Below are 19638 nucleotides of genomic sequence, written 5' to 3'. Positions count from 1 at the left end.
TATTTTTGCTTTACAATAATAAATACCTATTTCTGTTTTTCATAAGCCATAAAACAATAGGCCTACTGGGTCAAACGGCCGACCCAGTTTCAGCGTGTATGTGGGCTAGTCGGCAGGAAACAGTAGAAGAAGAGCAGACCGGACTATTTTGTGTGTAAAAGTCAAGAAGAAGAGAAAGTCAGCTGCTGCAGGTAATTAGCATTAGGCCTATTAAGTGGTTAAATTTAGCACCTTTACAAATGAACTGTGTCGGTTTACTCACGATAACGTTTAATTAATTTTCATATACACCGGCATGTTTCTGCCATACGGAGCTGTGTATGTCTGGCGTGTTTGGCGTATCGTCTGCGTCCTTCAAACGATCACAACTTACCCTTAATTTATATCAACATATTGCCGATATTTCAGTATGCGCCGGCATGTTTCTGTCATACGGATATGTGTGACGGGGCCTTTAGCTAGTAGCATACGTTAGCCAGTACTCATAGATACACAATTGACAATAGCAGAAAATGGCATTATGTTACTCAAAGCCACTTTCAGATATTTGCGCTGTTGAAATTGTTTCTGTGTTTGGCATGAATAATAAATACTATACATTTCTATGTATTTACCATATATATGAATACACTAGTGAATCAGAGAGATCACATTTCCTATTATCTATTTTATATACTGATTATTTTTATAGCAACAAATATACAGCATGGACCAGTGCCATTTATAGCCTGTAGTTTGCATCTCATAGATGGACCTTTATACAAATACACATAACTCAATAAAAAATACATACAAAACAGCCCGGAACATAAGCAACAATGCAATTAATTTACCATAAAACTAAGTTATACATTTTTATTATGTAGCTATTTCAAAATAAATGTGGGATTCTTTCACATATTCAGATAAAGTTAAAAATATCTTCCAATATATGACATTATTAAGTCAAAGTGTGTTATACAGCTGTGTGCCGTCGTTTTGTAAAGTCATTTCACAATATGTTTCTCTGTTCGAATAAATAAATACTTCTGTTTTGTAACGAGAGAAGTAGAGAGATTTTATGAGCGATGAACTCTTGACCTCTTGCCTTTGGGCTCTTCACAGAGAAACTTCCTGTTGTTTTCTTTGTCACAGATTGAAAACTCTGAATGGGTTTTAAAAAGCCGTCTTTTACTCTCAGCCCTGGGCTATGATTATAAAATAACAGATAGCTGAAGGCAACGTGAGGATACTTTTAAGATAAGAGCTACTTGAACCTGTGCTCTTCAAGGCTAAACATCCAGTCCGTCTTCATAAAAAACTAAGTGGACATTTATATGAATAAGAAAATGCCTGTCTGCAGTTCTATAATGTATAATTCTTTGACTGCATTAAAAACTTTAATAGCATGCGCATTTCTGTCCGAGAGAAAATTGGTGTGGGAAATTTTATATACTTGGCATATACCTATTTTTTTTTGGCAGCTCATTTTCAGTTTAAACTTCCTCTTTTTGTGCAGGTATATTCCCCAGTAGTGAAAGCTCCTAAATCCACCATGCAAGTACATGTCTCAGGAGATTGAGTGACATCCCCTGCTTTTAGAGGATTTTATTTTGTGAAGCCAGGGAGATGGACCATGGTGCTAATCTATTCTGACACTGCCATGCTGGTGGATCTGCTCTTCATTCAGGCAAAGCAAACAGAGGAGGGAAGGCAGATCATTTAGCTTCCTTTGCCCTCAATGTTAAAAAACCCTCCACTCCTTCAGATGTCTGCAGCCATAATTGCGGCTAAACTTTGTGTTTGCTCAACTAGCTGCTAAGAAATGGTAAAAGCAGTATGTAGTGTAAATCCACACTCAAAATAAACTCAAAACTGATAAAATGCTCCAGGCTAGGAGGCTTAAAGAGGGCTTAAAGACGTATATTTAAATTCCTGTCACTCCACGTTGGTGGGCATTGACGTGATCTTTGATTCTCCAAACCAGCATGTGGGTTTAAAATCTTTCATATCATCTCAATTTTTTTTTTTTTCAACACAGGCTGAAACAGGCTCTGGATTGATAAATTCTGGTTAAAAAACGTCTCTCTCGCTCTCTCTCTCCACAGTATATCAGAAATAATAATGAAACATCTTTGAACTTGAACAATTGATTGCCTTGGGCCTTCCATCGCCACTCCTACAACAACAAAATGTTTTGAGCCAGTGTGGCACATGGTGAGTCACATCTCCTTCAGAGGACTCTTCATTTTTCACACTGAACCTTTTCATTCGCTTCTTTCCTTACTCAGACCCTTCCGTGGAGATGATTACTGGTGCACTGTGATGACAGGAATCCCATGACATGGCCAGACTTGCAAGCTTACATTTGTTGGTGATTTGCTATGCTGCATAGGCAGCTACAGGTGCCTCTGTGGTGTAAACACAGGGGAGTTCATCCTTACACATGGGGGCAGAAGGCAGAAGGCAGAATTCGGTGAAGGCTTAATGAACAGAAAGAAATGTTTTATTTAGAAATACAGCCACATTTCTGAGGAAGTCTTCGGTGGAAAATGAGAATCCTGGGATGTAAAGCTTCTGAAATGCCCCAGTTATTTTGTACCCTTTTAAACCCGAGCTTTAGGATTATTCCACTCCCATAAAAACTAACCTTTTGAATTTTAAATATAACTGCTGAGCACTCTGGCAATGATATATGACTTTATTTTAAAGTCTGTAAATGCTCTTAGTGCCTTTTTTAGGGCGGAACATAAAAGAGACAATCCCTGGGATTGTAATTGCTGTTATGATATATTATCTTTCACATTAGCCTCCATGACAAGCATCACAACAATCCTATAATTTTATGTTGGAGCCCTGGGATTTTCCAGTTCCTCCATCACTTCTTTAGAAGTGCAAGTCATAGTATGCGGATCTGGTTAGCCTTTCAGAGCAGGGTGGTGACTGAGTCTTCCAACTTGTCCTGACAACTCAGCAGGTTGGGTACTCCTCAATAGAAACAGCGTCACGTCTGCTACCTGCACCTGCCACAGGCAAGTGCTTCTGCCTTACAAAGGCATAACTTAATGCTGAAGCAGGTCCTAGCCTGCATCCTCCCCCCCCTGCATCCTCTTACCCAGCCCTGCCTTGTTGTTCTTACCTGCCTTATTGTAAGACCACAAGGAAGGCAGGAAAAAGTGCCTACTTGACCTTCTTTGCTCGCTTTCTTTGCCATGACTTTCACATGAGAGAATAACTTATCCTAGTAGAACTGCCGGATTGTTTCCAGCATTAGGAGGCTTTGCTGGAGAATTTGAAATCCTCCTCCCAGTTGATATTATGACACACAAAATCAGTAGCGCTGATAATACTGTTTACAAGCAGGCAGCTCATAATGTGCTTTGTATATTAACATATCCAATGTGTCTTCTTTACTGGCCCTGTGTGCGCTGCGATCAGGTGGGGGTAGCTCTGTTTTATTAAAGTCTTCTTTCACAGATGCTACAGTATTCTTCCACAATATCACCATCGCTGTTGAAATGTCAAATTTCCTTAGCTCAGTCCACTGTAAAACGAAAGCACTTGAGCAACAGTGAATCAGTGAGACAAAAGTCTAAACATGATCCTCTCTGCTCATGATAACCACCCGATGCATGCCCAAACAGAAATTATTTTGAATTCCTTCTCCTTTATCTCCATCTTCCTCTGCATCTGCTGCCAATTACATCATCAAAATGCAGTTCCTGTTTCCTCCCTCTACTGAATGGCTGATCACCCCTCAGTGGCAATCGAACAGACCCACCAAGGAATACATTTAGAAGGTGAATTTATTAGTGTTTGTCTGTCTGAATGGATTAAGTGGAGTTATTAATATCTTAGAGATACAGTACGTGTGCGAGCAAATGAGCATTATTTTCTGCCCCGGAGAGTCGAATTTAATTTATAATGAGGAACCGCTTGTGCATTCTGCACTTAATATGTACAGGTGGTGGACTTTTGGCTTTGGAAGGACACCTTTTTTCAGCTGTAAACTACTACTGCTAGTCTTGCTGGTTTCTCCAGAGTTGTCTACCCCAGCTTTTATCAATAAAAAACGTAATTCATTCAGTGAGCGTAAACCTCTATTAGGATTATGGATAAGAGAAGACGTTTTGCAAGATACAAATAGATTTGACTCTATTACAAGGTGTTCCTGTTATTTTGTCCAGTTGGCGGCTCAGTGACGCCACCGTCTAACTCGCGGCTAATCCAAAAATGGGCATCGTCGGTGGAGTTGAGGTGGCCCGGGTCAGAGTAGACAGCAAGCGTCTTGCAACCTGAGACGGCACCCACCTGTCACTCAAAAGTGACCACGCCCCTAATAATGCTTAGATTTAAGCCTTATTATAATTAAACTGTTATAAAACGCTATATAAAAATTCACCCCCCTGTACAATTGTCAGTGAATAGATAAATTAGATATAGAGACCAAAAGCATTTTTTATACCAGGTTGTAAACATGTTTTATTTCTGCTGGGGGGGGGGGGGGGTCTATGAAGATTGCTCTCTTATGGAGCCAGTCTCAAGTAGCCATGCGAGGAACTGAAGTTTTTGGTAAAGGCTTTAATGCCAATTTCCAGAATGAGTACATTCACAATGTTTGTCCAAGTTACAATGGAGCTGAATCAATGTAGATATTGAAAAAAATCCTTTTTATAATGATTTGCGTCAGGTGTTGTCAGCACTCAGTCTTACTTTATTGTATTTTTCACTCCTGAGTTTACTTTGAATGATGGAAAGGAATATAGGTCAATAAGATGGCTACACAGAAAAAAAAAATCACTTCTTACTGAGCTTCATGAAAAGAAAGCCAAGTCATTTGTCATTGATTTTTTCCTGCCTCGCCTTCAGATTACTCTTCCTCCTCCACAAAGCCTAATACCTCTGGGAGAGCACTGAAAAAGAGGGCAGCTACACCTGTGGCTGCTGAACAAGTGTATCACTGTCTGGGTGCTCTGTCCCGGCTTGTCGGGCCCTCTCACCTGGAATGTGTCGATGAGACAATCAGGTGCAATAGGCGCGTGGCAGCTTGCTGCAGGGAGAAAGAACCTGCTCTGAGGCACCGAGCAAAGTGCACCGAAAGACTTTCCACCGCTCACATCTACACATCTCTAAAACCCCTGAGACGTGCTAATACAGAGACAGAGAGCCCATGTGACACATCGGCGAGCACGTTGGCTGATTTCTAAACAGATCCTCTCCAGGAGTAATGTCTGTAGATTTATCAGCGCGTAGGCTTGTTTGACTATCCCAGCATGACTCACTCAAAGGGTGGAGTGCTGCGAGATTTTGTTTAGCCTGAGGGAGAGAAAATTTCATTTCTATCAAGAAAAAGGTCACAAGCAATGTTCCAGCTTCACAGGAAATGCATCAACGCACATAATTGGATAACCTATCAGTTTTGGGGTCACTGTGATTGAAGTGACACTATTTGCCTGTAATATTTGGTCAGCTGGATTGGAAGTGCAAAATGCCGAACCCCGAGTTTGGTCTGCAGGGACCAACTGTTGCTGTAGCATTAATCTTTTATTTGCATGTAGTTGTAAGACATCTTTGAATATATATAAAATAGTTGTTGAGCTCTAGAAGCCAGTATTAGAAGAAGAAAAAATTAATATATACACACACACACACACACACACACACACACACACACACACACACACACACACACACACACACACACACACACATATATGTTTATGTTTATGTAAAGGCTGCTAAATCAAATTATCTATCTAAATTTCCAACAAAAAATAACATTCCTACATTGTTATTTCTATTGGCTCGCTCACATCTAAGTGATACAAATGGCCACATGACCTCTAAACTGTTTGTAATTGTCAGAGAGTTATGAGCTTCCCCTCTTCTCAGCCCCCCCACTCACAGTTAAACAACTTAAGTCTTGGGTCACAATGTGGTTATGGGCTCTTTTCTTCCGACACAAGACATCATAAGCCTTCACTACTTGTAAATTTAGATTAATGGGTTGATAACAACAGGTCTTGTATGTATTATCTCGGGGCATTTTTGTAAAGCTGCATGATTTTCCCCTTCTGAAGGGAATATTATTTACTGCTGAAACCCAAGCAAGATGTTTTGAGGCGAAAACGACCCCTCTCAAGTGTTCATTTTGCCAGAATGTGTGTGTTTTTGTTGTCTAGGTTTTCCTTGGTGGCAGTGAACAAAGCGTTCTACTGTGGAGTAGTTTCAGCAATCGCAGACACAGTGTCTGTACAGGGAGTTCCTGTCCCTGGCCCAAACCCACAGACCAACAGCAAAGAAGGACAAGGTCAACCATTGCCTCTGCTTTCTCTTGGCATCAAGGCAGAAGAGCTTTACCTCACCCTCAAGTTGTATTTCTCCAGTCTTCATGTCAGTGGATTTCTTTTTGCAGTGAGAGATGAATCTATCTAACGTTTTGGAATATATTTTTTACAGTAGCGCTTTATCAAAATCAGCACAAACAGCATGGGAGTTTTTAAAACTCTGTTAATTGGTTTTCTTATCAAACAAAAGCAACAAAAGACAGACAGGGGAAGATACCAGGATGACAGTACAACATGAGAGAAGGTGGGGTGGAGCATCAACATACAGCAGGTGTTACATGACTACGTTTACATGCACACTCATATTCCCCTATTAATCCTAATATCACAATATTATGAATTTGATTCAGGCCATGTGACCAGCATAAGGCCTTATTCTGAAGGTAGCATTTTCCGATTAAGACGTGGGATATGCCGATAATATCCAGGTTTTAGGAGTATTCCAAGAAAAGCCCACATTTCTGGTGGGGTGCAGAAACACACCCACTTTGAAACACTTTGAAAGACTTGTATAGCAACAGGTTGGCCGCAGGACGTATGCCACTGGACGTTTTACATTCATCAGGCGTGGCATGTAAACGTGTAATGTAATCATTTATCGTTAGCCTTGTAAACAGTTTAGTAGGAATATTGTTTTTTTAAGGCCCGAAAACGGAATATCTTGTGCGTGTAAACGACGGAGTCACTGTGACGTTTTTAATAATAACTATAAAGCTGTTCATCACAGTGTTTATTTCAACAGGCAGCCTGGTGGTAACATCATTCAGCACAGTTTGCCATATTTTCTCGACTTTTTCAGGGGAACCGCAAAGTAAAGCTGAGCTTCTGAAACGTATAGAAATAGTTTAACATTTTGGAAACACTTATTCTCTCTCTTGCCGAGAGTTAGATGATAAGGTCCGTACCACTCCCATGTCTATACGTCATATGAATCTACCACCGAAAAAGCTAGCCTTACCACAGGTAACAAAATCTGCCTACCAGCAACTCTAAAGCTCTGTAGGCTAATTAACATGTCTCCTGTTAAACCAATAGGGTGTTGCCAATTCAACCAGGAGTGAAATCTTAAGGATTGCCACTTTAAGTAGTGAGATTTAGATGTGCCTGCAGGCAGATTTAGTTACCTTCAGACAGAGCCGAGCTAAGCTAAGCTAAGCTAACTGGCGGCTGGCTGTGCTTCACACTTTCCGTACAGACACAAGGGTGGAATCGATCTTTTCATCTAACTCTCAGCAAGAAAGCGAATAAGCTAATTTCCCAAAACCATTTCTTTAACTTTAGAGAAATGCAATTGATAAAGCACTACATGCACTCTCTCCGTAGCCTCATTGCTCCTCTGTTACAGCCTAACTCCATATCCCAGCCGACCATAAATAGATCTTAGTGATTTACAGGTAAAAGTTTGGAGCCGGTTTGTGATATGTTTAACAATCCACATTAGTTGAACTCTCTTCTCTGCTAACCAAAGATTACGAGACAATTTATCAGAGGCTGGAATTCCAAACTGTGCTGCACATGATAAGAGAAGCTCAGTAGTTGTAGAAGATAAAAGCAGAGACACCCACCAATGAAAACACCAGGAGTATTATCAGATTGCGAAAGACTTTGTAGATCCTCCCTAATCTGTGTGTGTACTTACTTTGAAAAAAGCTTTCCCTGTCAAATTAACTCTCTGCCATATGTGGTTTGTCACCTTGGTCTGTGTGGGAATACATGCTCTTGCTTATTTAAAAAAATGAAAGCTTTAATTGTTAAAGAGAATTGATTTACATTTTTTCAAATTAGCTCCAGTTATGTTCAAAGCAGGCATTATTCTTTCCCAAGTGAGAACATCTACTTAATCTGAATCAAATTAATTATAGCAAGTTAAAAGAGAGAGTGACAAGATAAATATCCTTGATTAGATTGAAGTTGTTTTAGATGTGCCTGTGTTAAAAAATATAGGAAAAGTCTTTAGTCAGCACAAAGAGCATAGGATTTCATAACATGTCAGTCTGTAATACATTCAAATGATGCACACTATTATAAAATACGCCTCACAGGATATTACAGATGATGCAAGACTTATTTTTCATGGTATTACTCTGACAGAGCGCTTACACATCCTCTCTGACAACTGCAGCAGGCCTGCAGGGGGATCTGGCCTGTTGCAATGCACGATCTCTAGCGTCCTTTCAGTTCCACATTACAGAGTCCATGCACCGGTATCTGCGAGGCCACAGCAGCATTATGTGGAATCTGACTTCATGCTAACACTGTCATCATCAACATGTTTAGAGCCCGGAGAATTGTACAGCATGATCTATGGCAAATACCAGCGTCATGTGTATTGACATTTAGACCTGATGAATATACATTTCTTGTTTCTTTTCTTTTTTTCCATATAGTCTGAAGGCTTTTGCAGCTACCGTAATTGGTATTCGAAGAGCTGCAGAAATCATGTTTTGGCTACTGAGCAGGCAGAAGGGAAATCTCATTATTAAAGTTTCACCAGTGACCTTGTGTAAAGTCTGACCAGTGTTTTTGCTATGACGCTGATAGATTTGATTTGTTTTTAGCCCTCTATTAAAAGTTCAGCTGCTTGAATGCAATTGGCAATGCCGAACTGGCAAAAGATTCTCTATTCATATCCAGATTGAGGATATTTCTGATGGACAGCTGCTACTCGGTGTTACTTGGCTATACACAAATAGACATGTTGGATAGACATTTCATAAAGCTGTACTGCCTGTGTAGTCAAAACTTTATACTGCAGATATTTATTTGTCCCATAGACGTCCAAAACTATTAAAACCATTAAATAAGACATGTTCCTTCATCAGGAACATGACTACTGAAGTTTATTTTCAGTCCCACACTGTTCTGCTGCTGTAAACACTCACCAGAGCACCACATGTTTTAATCTAAAGTAATCCCAAAGAAATGCACTTTTTAATCCTGTTCTAGTAATATTTGTTAGAAATGACAGTGCTCATTTAAGAAATGACCCAGACATTTGTTTTATTAGTAAATATTTATGTTTGCTTGTTTTTAAAGATTTATATCTTCTACATCTTCTGGGTTTGAGGCCGAAAGGAAAGTCAGGAAGTATCGAGAGACAGCCATTGTTGTTTTTTTCATGGAATATTTTGACAGTAACAAAAAATATATATTATTGAGCATTACTAAGCCTTTTCTTTTGCAAGGATAGTTTGATATTTTAGGAAATACACTTACTTGAGAGTTAAAAGAAGATCTAACTTCCAACCAAGAAATGGAGATGGCACATGACACCCCTGGAACAACCACAACGTGTCTTTGTTACGCCTCGATTTTGTACGGATAAAACAAACAAGATATGAAATATATATTTGGGAGCTCTTGAGATGATGGTAGGCGGATTATGCTGCTTTAGGACAGAGCAATGCTAGCTGGTTCCCCTCTGATTCCAGTCTGTATGCTAAGCTAAGCAAACCAGCTGTAGCTTCATACTATACAAACATAAGAGCCATATCAGTCTTTTCATCCATCTTTTGGCAAGAAAGAAAATAAGGATATGTCCCAAAAATATTGAAATATTTAACTTGCATCTTAAAAAAGTAAAGACATTTGTAAACCTCAAACTCTATAACCAGAATGACTAGAAAATGCATTACCATACTGCAATCTGGCAAAAATAACAACTTAAACATACTGTCCCTTTTGAATTAAGCAACTAAAATTATACTTCTAAATGTATTGCTTTGCTTAACAAGTCTTTGATGTGACATCCCGCTGAGAGGGAAAAAAAAGCACAACAGGCCTGCACTTCATGATAACAATACAATTATGGGACATTAATGGCCATGGTCGTCGCCTCTTTTAACAAATCATGCCCATGCAAGCAGATCCCCCTTGGGAGCTCCCTTGTCTACACCACATCCTAGTGAGTAAGAGCAGCCCGAGACGCTGATGTACTCCGGGCCCTGCCTGCTTCTCCACACCTACCCCACCGTGTCATCACGGTCAGGGCTACTTGCTGAGCCGTAATTACCTCGAACTGACAACACAACAAGGGAGATGCCTTCAAGTAAACACAGTCCAGATTCTGGCCCAGTTCACTTCAAAGCTGGAGCATGCTGATAACAAAGCACACCCCGGAGAGTCCCCTTCTCCCCTCCCACAGAGATGGTGGCCGGGGCTCGCGGGGGGCCGATAGTGGTGGTTGTGGTGTGAGAGGGAAAGAGAGGAGGTGTGAAGTGGCTTTTGACAGCATAGCACCTGCTGCGTCTTCACTGCCTGGCAGCGCCTCGCCATTTGTCTCGACTGACCGGTTAGCGCGGAGCGAGGGGATTAGAGCTGGAGGGGGGTTCAACCAGGAGGCATGTTGATGGGGAAGGGTGGCGTTGAGAGAGGTGGGGGGATGTTGTTGTGTGATCAGACACACCCTCTGTCATCCCAGTGGAACATTCCAGCTGTCTGTGGCAACTAACACTGCTGTTGTGGGACGATGACGTGTCTGCCCCCACAAGCCCTCGATTCATATCCATTCCTGTGCTCAGTGGCATGTCTCATAGTGATGCTATCATCAGTGATCTCAAGCCAGAGGTTTTTATTACTGTTACTTCAGTCACTAAAGGCCTAAGTTAGTGTTAATTGGAGCGCCATTAGCATAATACAATCCAAATGCTGCTTGTTGCCTTTAAAGTCACGCCTTATCCCACATCACTCGTTGTCTTCTCGGTCTCTTATCAGCCGTGGTTTTCTCTGCGGCTCATGACACAGCTGGATCAGGTCTCTTGTGATCAGTCCACTGGAATGAAAGCATCGGTGCAGACAATCTCAGAAAATACTCAAAGGCTGTGGTGAAGGCAGAGGAATGCACCATCGACAGAGGATATTTATGGCAGGGAAGACTACTAGCTCGGAAAGACAAACAATCTGCTTCTCGGAGGGGGATTGTAATATTGATGCAGTGTTTATAAGACTCATAATTGCAAAATTTCACTCCGTACAAGTATTCAGCTGCCTGGTGGGTTATGTTTGAAATCCTCGAGTGCTGAAATATTTCCGCTTCCTCTTGAAAAACAGGAAAATAGCAATAGCAAGTTCTGTTTAACATAAATACAATCTGGCAGTTGCAGAGGAGTTTTCACTTCACTGTGGACAGTTTTGTTGGATCATGTCGCAAACATTTCTGTGTCTATTCTGTTCCAGTGATCACAGAGAAATCCAATTACAGGATTAAAATACTAAAATGTTTTTTTTTAAATGACTAATCATGTTCAGCCATTTTGGTTATGCAGATGGTATTTCATGTTGCGTATCCTATCGAAATGTAAATGTGTCACCACACTGGATTCATTCTTTTTTAAAAGAGGACACCAAAAATATGAAACTATAACTCCAGTTACTTTTTCCGACCTTGCGCAAAAGTACTGTTTACAAATAGGTTTAATTAAAAGTAGCTCATAAAATCTTTTTCAGGCAATTAAGAGACTTCATAACATATTTCTCACACTGTGTTCTTTTAATAAAAACAACTATAAAGAATGTCAGAATAATTTATTGTGTAATAAAGGTTTTGTAACTTTGGCCCAAGTTCAGACTGTTTTAAAGCCTTGACTTCTTGGCTCATCAAACTGATACCAGGGGACATAAAGTACTGAAGGAGAAAGCTCACTGCAAACCTGAAAGTGTTGAGCAAATCTTATGGCGACTTGCTTATTAAGTTTAGTGGCACACCTACATGTGGGAATGTTGGCAAGACAGGTCAAGGTGTCACTACAATCAGCGGTTCATCCTTTAGTAACTATAAATATTGCAAGAACTCGTATGTGCTGCCGGACACCGGGAAGCCTTTTTGACATTATCCTGGATTCATCCAAACTTTCTCTTTTTCAACACATCATTTCTGTCAAATGTTGTATTTGTACTATGTTGTTTATCCTGTACACACAACATCTATTGCACGTCTGTCCGTCCTGGGAGAGGGATCCCTCCTCAGTTCCTCTCCCTGAGGTTTCTTCCATTGTTCCCCCTTTAATTATGGGGTTTCTTTTAGGGAGTTTTTCCTTATGCGATGCGAGGGTCTAAGGACAGAGGGTGTCATATGCTGCACAGTCTGTAAAGCACACTGACACAAATGTATAATTTGTGATATTGGGCTGTATAAATAAATTTGATTTGATTTGATTTATGTAGCTATGAGTTATCTCATATACAAAGTTGACCTGAGGTGCACACATAAGGTGCAAAGTGTACGAGCTAATCCTTTGGGAAAAATGGATAAGCTCCATAAAACTTAACGTCAGTTGGCGTCGGCCCATTAAATCTTAATATCTTTGGTGTGCAAACCGACACTAAAGTTCATCCTCTGGAGACCATGAATATCTACAGATCATTTCATGGAAAGCTGGTCTTTAGTTTTTTAGCACCTTGTCATGGAGCAAAGAGTTGATCAAAGATAAAATTCGACCTGCTGGCTTTGATGGATTCATCTCCCCATGAATATCCTCAATGATATTTCATGGTCCATAGTTGGGAAGACATTGTTCTCCAGACCAAAGTGTCAGAATTAACAACCGACGCTTCAACCGACCATTATGTCCAATACTGTAGGGCGACATTTTTAAAATGTTCTTTTCCATTTTCAGCCAATTAGGGATTGTGTTAATATTATTAATAATGTGTTATTGAAAGCAGTGGTTGATTAACCGGATAGAAAAGCAGAAAAAAACATCTTTCAGCAAAAGAGAATTGCTTATTTATTAGACCTTTTTCCCGTCTTTACCTTAATTACTTGTGAATAACTGCATGATTCAGATAAACCAGTCTTAGAGGGAAGCCCCAGGTTTTAAACAACTGTCTGCATATGCAATGTTGGATAAGGTGTCCCAAGTAAACCTAGCATTGTTTTAAACAAGTAACCAAAAAGGTATGAAACCACTGATTTAAAGAACAGATATTAACATTTATAATAGATCATTTTAACATAGCAAAGAAGTTCCCTTGAGCACTTTTCAAAACATACATAAGTAAAAGTACGACCTCAGAAAATACTGAATACAATGAGTAATGAGAAAAATGCAAAAGCCTGTATATTGTTCTATAATCCAATCTAGCAGTACTATATTGATTACTACTCTAGTGAAGCTTGAATTGATGCTGTTTACATGGTGTCATAAGTGTTGCATCAACTCTATCATCTATCTCTGAGTTGTATGTACTGTTTTATTAATTGCATTGTATTGTACAGTGTTTGAAAGGTTTTTGCTCCTTCAATGAAGTAAACAAAAAATATTGGGAACACTTATTATAATGCAGTACAAAACAACATAACGTACAGCCTCTAAATATACCACAGAACTAAGTCAGCACAGAAGCAGTGAAGCAGCGTGAAGCCGTATTTCCTGCAGGGCTGCTGCTGCTGCTGAACATCTTACAGGTGTTTCTTGTTGTTGTTGTTCTAATTACATTTTATGTAGTACAACCATTGTGATTTGTTACTTGAATATGCATCATGCAGCAGAAGAGATGCAGATTATCTACATGACTTCTTTTTTTTTTTATCCGCTGAGTCGAGCAAAGGAGTCCTACTTATCCCGGGAGAAGCTTCTCTGGAGGTTCATCCTGTTGAGGCTTGTCAGCCAAGTACAATACCCAGAGTCTGAATAATGTGGCCGGGAGCTAGTTTATTCAAGCACCTTTTGTTTGCGCTCCATACTCACCCTTTCCCTTGACTGATGATCAGATAACCACTAGACAGAAGGGAAGAAATGTTCAAACCATCTCAGGAGATGACCCTGCAGCTCTTTGCAGAATGTGTCTCAGCGGATATTGTGCACTGATTTTATACCACGTCATGGTTTAGAGCTAACACATCCATCTAAGGAATCCCAAAAATCCCTTAAAGCACCATATTCAAGTCTTAAATGTGTTGTGGATGGCGCTTAATACCACTCGGAGGCCCAATGTCATGCCAAAGTACAGGGCGAGTCTTTCTCAAGCCTCCAGAGTATTCTGTTTCACTATTTACCCATAAGTTAAGAGAGGTCATGCAGTAATGTGTGTGTCCCCGAACAGCTGCTCTTTGATGTTGGTACCTGGGACTTAACAGTGATACGCATATTTCAATGACAAGATCACACAATTTGGATCCATTTAGTTTTCTTCACCTTAAAGGAATAGTTCAACATTAGATGTTAAGTTAGATGAGAAGATTGATGCCACTCTTGTCTCTATTTGTTAAATATCAGGCAGCTGGTTCATTTAGTTTAGCGTAAAGACTGGAAATATGGGAAAACTGATAGCATTGCTCTGTCCAAAGTTAAAAAAATCTCCTTATTACTAATCTCCTGTTAAGCTTTTTTTATCTGTACAAAACCAAAGTAGAAGAATGAAAAGATATAACATATTGTTTTAGTTTTAGAGTTGCTGGTAGGCGATTTTGTTTCCAGTCTGTATGCTAAGCTATGCTTGTGTTTACCGAGTTCACGAGAAGAATCCATATGAACGAACCCCTAATGTGGTGTTCACGACCTCGTAAGTGGAAATATTCCATGGAAGTTCATTTTTCAGTGGATGGTAAGTTAATAAATTGTGAATGTAGTCATATAGTTTTTCTTTGTAATTTTATAATATGAGGAAAATGTTGATATTCCCAATAGCCTCATCATTTTCCTGGGTCTGCCTTTGCATTTCCCGCATTAAGTTACCCGCTCGAGTCGCTAGCTCGCTAAATTGTGAGCCTCGATGGCTTCTTGAATCCTGCATGTCGTTGCCTAGCAGAATTGTTCTCACAACCTTCACCACTTGAACGTCCGAAAGCATATAAGTGTGTACAAGATCCAATCCCAAAAATGTAGTAGTAAAATGTGGTAGTATATCTTTTATAAAAGCTTCTTCAATGTTCATATTCAATACATTCAAATGTCCTTCGCCCTCCATTTTCAGCTCTTTCACAACAAGAATATGTGCAACATACCTACTGCCTCTGTGGAGGTCTTAAGCATCACTGTTGTGCTTTTTGCTGCTTTGTTGACGCTCTTCATGCTGTTGCTTCAGAGTGTAAAAGCACTTAGAAACGGCTGGTGGCCAGACAGCTTTTCCCAGCTCTGATTCATCATAATTAGGTCACTGGCTCGGTCTGCTGGCCTCTCAGGGATCATCTCACACTCACACTATCACTCCACTGTGCATCGCCGACGCTGCTCAGAGGTAATCAGTGATCAAAATAATATGCCGTGAATGTGCAGTAATGTTTCTCATATTTACAGTATACTTTCAACCCTCTTTTTGCAGAATCCATATCTAATTGTTGTCTTGTGAATTATTTTCCATCTCGTCTTCTGCTCTTCATCCACCTCCTCCTGTGTGATTGGTATAGATTCATAGAGGGAAATCAATTAAGGATAATAGGCTTATCAGTGGACATCATGAACAGTGCCCTGTAACATTTTCTATAGTCAGAGTATGTAATGGATTGAAAACACATTAAGATGCACAGCACTTGCCACAACAGGTAAACACAGTGAGGAAATTGATTTGAATAAATGACTTAGGACACAGCTATTAGAAAGTAAATCCCATTTCCGTGATGATTAATTGTCTTTAAAAGTCCGGTGCATTGGGTTTTGTTATTTCTCCTCCGTATCTGGATTTGAAGGAAAGCAGCCACTGCTGGTAAATATCCAATCAGCACGGACCTACCCCGACGTTAATGTGTTGCTCCGAGCAGGATGTGATTGGGAAATGGTATAATCACCTCTAAAAGGGAAGATCCAGTGTGAGGATGTGGTGACTGCCCAGCCTGTAGCACACACAAGCTGGATGGAGTTACCTTATAGACACTGAAGGACAACATGTGCTGTAATTAAAGTAAACAGTTACCAGCTCTGCTTATTTAGAGGTTCTGAAGCGTGTTGTGTCTACATTTTCATTGTTTTGCCTTTTAATTTTCTTAGATCTTCCTCATTAACTGATACGGTGAGCTTCTTTTTTTATTTGTTAAAAGACAAAGGAACTATTGGTGCCTAGAATTCATTATGGCAACCAATTACAGAGAAGCCACCATCCTGTTTGAACACAGACAGTGAGGCTCCAGAGGGATCTTTACTTGTAACTTCTGATGGCTGTCAAAACATCCACTGAAAGAGGCATAACAATTTTTGTGCGGTCTTACTAAATCAGGAAAATATAAATATTTAACATATTAATATTTCATGTTATTGAAAACTGCTGCTGAAAATGACAATCAAAACATCCTTCTCGTCTTGAATACAAAATGAAATGAAGTAGCGACCTAATGATGGTCATATATGGTTTGAAAAGGGCTCAAGTTTGTTTAGAGTAACGTGAAAACTTTTGAAAAGCTGACTCTCCCCTGTTGACATAACAGTACGAACTCAGTCTTTTCATATTTCCACTTTTTGAAAAGATTATTATTTTGTGGTTGTGAATGTCGACATAAAACTTGGTATATTTTCAATCTGTTCGAATGTGGATATGACCTTTGTTTATCCTGAGTGTAACTTCTAACAGATCATCTAAAGATCATGATCAGCTACTAACTGAATGAACTTTTAACCTTTCGATCGGAAATATTTGAAATTTGTTGTTGCAAAATGAAAAATCTCCAGCCAGAAGCTCTGTGACACTGTAACTAAACAACGTCTGACATTCAATCAATCAATGAACTTTATTTGTCACGTTAAATCGTACAACATACAACACATGTGACATGCAATCCCGTCAGCTCCTTCAATGTATTTATTATTCACCGTAAAGCACACACCTCTGCCAGAGACCTCTGTTATGTCAGATTGGCTCAAAGATAGCCAACAGGATGCCCAGCAGAGATGACCCACGTGATCGTAATCGCAGCCGGTGTTAAATTGCCTCGCCGCCTCCTCAGATGCAGAGATGGTCTTGCTTGTCCATGTGGTCGGGATCGTAGCCGGTGCACATCTTCTCCACCTTTTTCCTTGGTGTTTGCCAACACGAGGAGAACCAACAAAGTGATGAGTTGATTTCCCTATTCTGATGAGCCACTGTCATCATTGTCCAATGTCAATAACAAAAAGTACGACTAATATTCATGAAATAGACATATGGGATAAATCTTGCATCAATTTGCTAGATTTGGCGATTTGATAGGTCCATGCCAACACAAAGTACAACTTAGGCTGATGGAAATGTCATTAGTCATTAGACATCGGTCGTACATTCGATTAAATTGCAACTTTTACCCGATGATGGCGCTGATGATGATGATGGCGCTGATGAAAAGTCAGGGTATCAATTAAATTTACATACAATTCATCCTGATGAGATGTCTGTCTGTAATAACTTTCATGGTAATCCACTCAATTGTTATTGAAAACGACGAATGTGAACGTCCTGGTGGCGCTAGAGGACTCGTAAGGGGATCAACACAGGACAGTTGATTTAGTGTAACAAGGCTGTTGCTAATGATACATTATAGAAAGTATAGTCACAAATCATCGGCATAAAAACAAAATTAAACATTGTGTTTACAAAGCATAAGGCCCGGGGGGAGGTATGAATTAAAAAAAAAAAAGGATTGGCCCGAAAATTGAGCCCTGAGGAACTCCACATGTGATGTTTGCTCAAGAAAATGATGAGTTTCCACTGGTGAAATAAAAGTTTCAGTTTGAGTGCAGAGAGATGAATCAGTCAAGCGCAGGGCAGGTAATACCACAGAGCGCTTACGGCGTTCAATTTTAAATTGGATGATCAACGGTGTCAAAGGCAGCTCTGAGGTCTAAAAGGATTAAAAATGAGCAATTTGCTTCATCCGCTTTTCAAAGAATGACATCATCATTATTCAAATTACAAGCAGTTTCTCCTCCCTTTGTGTGACAGAAGCTTCACATCCAACTCTTCCGCACCACTTTGTGAGAATGACAACCATTCAGAGGAACCTGTCAGAACATTCTTTGAGAAAACTGATGTCTGTCCAGCATCATCTGAAAATGCAGCGGAGAGAAACCTGTGAAATCATTATTTGCCCTGGTGGTCTCTATGGAGAAGTGGAGGAAAAGGACACAAGACTCGACTCTGGAGAGCTGCATGTTGAAGGAGATAAAATCCAAATGAATCAAAACATGTGGTTATAGGCTGGCCACCTTTAAAAAGAAAATCTATATATGCACATAACGCAGCTCATTTAGTATATTTCGACGTTTCACTGAATAACCCATGATGGGAAAGAAATTGCTGAAAGTTCAAAGGGTTATATCGAATCAAATTGGAAAGACATGACTGAACCAAAAGACTCAAACTACCCAAGTTGAGTATAATTTATCACAACAAATAACAACACAAAACATTTCAGATAATGCTTTAAAATCTGACTACACAGTTTAAATAACGGTATACAAACGCTGGATAAATAGTTGCTAATAACGCAGTTATAAGGACATAAAAGGACATTTTAAATGTTTATTTAGTATTTGACATTAGTCTGTCTGTCTTTGTATGTCCGTGTGCGTTCTGTATGCACTGGGATCCAACAGCGACTTTACTTTTCGCGCAGACTCGGGTATTCGAGGTTGGACAGACGGTAAGGATGTTATTTTTATCATGCTGTGATAGAGTATATTATTTATTATCTTAGCTTAGTTTGGTAATATATCAGTTAAGTTAAAATCACAAATAAGCAATGAAAGAGATGGGGTTGAGGGAGCTTCCATCTCTCAAAATGCTCTTTGAGAAAGCTTTAGTTAAACATGCCAGGTCCTGTAATCAGAACACAAACTGCTCCTGAATAAGTACACAAACTCTTTCATCCCTCTATCAGTGAATCTCCTGTCATGAAGGAGGAGCTGCGTATGTATTTTAAAAGCACTTTACGTCTATTACTGCACTATAATTGTATGTTTTTTATTTTTTTTATGCCCAAGACAAATTACCCTAGGGACAAATAAAGTTTTCTTGACTCTTGAATAGATAAATAGAATAAAATGCTCCTGTAGTTAACGCTCTCTTTTAAAGCAGTTGAATTTATTAATGAACACTCTGCTTACAGCTACAATATAGTGAGCTCTCTGTGCTATAAACCATTTATATATTGTTTGTATAGTGTTTATAAATGCTAAATAAAAGTTTTTTAAATAAAACTGTTGGAGTAAAACTACTTTAATAAAAAGGACAACATTCAGTCAGTCAAATCATCTGTGGTCACAAAGCTTTGTGTTGTTTACGGAGATGATCTTTTACAGCTGTGGTCATGGGGTTTTCTGGGTTGAACATTAAGGAGGAAATACAATCAAGTAAATATGATCACATGATCTGTTGACAGCTGACCTCTGTTCGACAAGGAGGCAACAAA

This window comes from Cottoperca gobio, chromosome 17 (assembly GCF_900634415.1).
Source record: "Cottoperca gobio chromosome 17, fCotGob3.1, whole genome shotgun sequence".
Taxonomy (NCBI): Eukaryota; Metazoa; Chordata; class Actinopteri; order Perciformes; family Bovichtidae; genus Cottoperca; species Cottoperca gobio.
This window is presented reverse-complemented; position numbering follows the sequence as displayed.